This window comes from Mus caroli, chromosome 19 (genome assembly GCF_900094665.2).
Source record: "Mus caroli chromosome 19, CAROLI_EIJ_v1.1, whole genome shotgun sequence".
Taxonomy (NCBI): domain Eukaryota; kingdom Metazoa; phylum Chordata; class Mammalia; order Rodentia; family Muridae; genus Mus; species Mus caroli.
The window spans coordinates 13,751,878-13,754,174 of NC_034588.1; positions in this window are offsets into that span (position 1 = coordinate 13,751,878).

The window sequence follows — 2,297 nt, forward strand, 5'->3', positions numbered from 1 at the left end:
TCTCTCTCTCTCTCTCTCCCTCCCTCCCTCCCTCCCTCCCATTCCTTTCCTTCTTCCTCTTTCCCTTTCCTGTTGACCAAAATGAAGCTGATTTTTCTTCTTCTTGATCCTTCCCTTCCTGCTGATTTTATTCTCCCTCACTACCATGGCCTTTCCCCCAATCCCATTCTTGGGCAGTTTCCCCCTCGAGTGACGCAGTCAGGACGGTGTTATTCGACTGAAGCCGCCTTACGTCAGCTTCCTTTACCCGTGGTTCTGCTGAAGGCAGGAGCATAGGTGTTCCTATTATGGTTTTAAATGGATCTCTGGATGCACATCACATCTAGTATTTCTTTTTCAATACATACATACATATATATGTATAATATATATATATTGTCTTGTCTCACTTGGACTAGGACAGTGGGTGCCCATTGATGATCAAGAGTCGTATCTTTTGGGTGCAGACCTTCAGCCACAGCTGGGTTGTTGAGAGAAATGGATGGAGGTCAGGGTGTGAGGGCACAGGCTGGTAAGAAGTCCTTGCTTCTCCAGGCCACGTGCCGGCCGCGTCCTTCCACTCTCCCTTGCTCTGTTTCTTATTAGGTTTTTCGCCCTTTAAACCACAGATGCCAAATGATACGCCAACAGACACTACATTCCCCAGCAGCTGCTGCCAGAGCCCTCTTGTAGCTTCTTCATTTTCTATTTGTTTCCAGCTTTCCTACGCTCCTAATCCCCCCTTGTGTTTGGGCCATAATTTTGAAATAATTTTTATTATAGGTATGCGTTGCCAAAGCCAGATTTTTATAAGGTAAAATAATTTAAGAATTTAAACAGTAAAAACCAGTGTCTCAAAATGTAAGCATTAAAATAGTGAAGGAGACGACAGCAGGGTGTTAACCGGAAACACACATTGCCAAACAGTTGCTAACTGAACTGCTTCTTCTCATGGTCCGTTCTTTTCTTTACCGTTAAGGTCAGTGCCAGTGTCCAAACAAGCAGTGTAGAAAGCTCCCTGTGTGGTTTGTCGTGAGATCTGCTTGTATCTCTTCACTGGCGTTAGTTTTATTAGCTCCTTATTCCCTTTACGTTCGAGTGAATCTGCCAAGAACACTGGTTGATAGTATTATCCTGACACTTTTGGTTTGGGGGCGGGGAGGGGGCGGTGAATAGTGAGCTGCCTTTACCACCTTCAGGATCTTGAATTGGGCGCTTGAACCTAAGACAGACTGTGGACTTATCAAAAGTCACCGCTCAGTGTTCCGTCAAGCATGTATTTATGTGACGATCATACTAGGAGGGATGTTTGGAATTCTCCATGTGCAATTTGTCCACAGATGCAAACTGTGCTGAACATGTGTGAGTGAGCCTGTCGAGCAGCCTGCATCAGTATGTGATTTAAGTAGATGGCAAGCGCTCTAAGGCTGCAGGGAAGTCAGACCTCGATGCTGGTCTCAATAGCGCTTGGCACTAATCTCAACTCCATATACATCACTTTTCTTGAATAGCAAAGCTGGGAGAGTGACCAGCTCACTGTGTGAGCACTGAAATTGCTGACTGGTAATGAAGTGTTCTCATGTGTCACTCTCCTGGCTTTTTCATCCCTTGCTCTAGAAAGCCCCTGTAATTTAATTAACAGACTGCCTGTAGGTATAGTGCAATTATGAATGCTCTGATCATTGTACATACATCTCTCTTGATATTGCAACATCCATACTGGCTTTGTAATCATTAATTTTTTTGGCAGATTGAATGTGCTGTATTGATATGTATCTATGTAATTGTATGTCTTATAGCTAATTCACATTTTGAATAATGTTATTTTATTTACTTTTTTAAGAGAGGAGAATGTAAATTTGTCAGTTTATTTCTGACTAGGGATATTTTTTTCCATTTAGAAAAGAAGAAGAAAAAAAAAAACCCTTCCTATTGTACAGAGCGGTACTAGCATCGTGCTGTCTAAAGTCATTTGCACATTCCTGAGTAGAGGTGTGCTGACCTAAGACCCAAGGGTAATTTCATAGCAAACACACACCATCCGTCAGAGCTTTTATACAAACACGGAGACCAACTTTGTAGACCTTTTGCCATTTGACCTGGGGTTGGAATATGAGCTTTTATACGATTCATATTCTTATTTGGCAAATGCACAGTTTAGCATTACCTCTCTGGTGGCCTTTATTAGAAAGGCAGTTTTAGAAGCTATTTGTGATCCACTAAGGAAATGTTTTATCAGCTAGAGACCACTGCTTGCCTGAAAGGGCAACCTTAAATTTGGTGCAGCAAAAAAAAAAAAAAAAAAAAAAAAAAAAAAA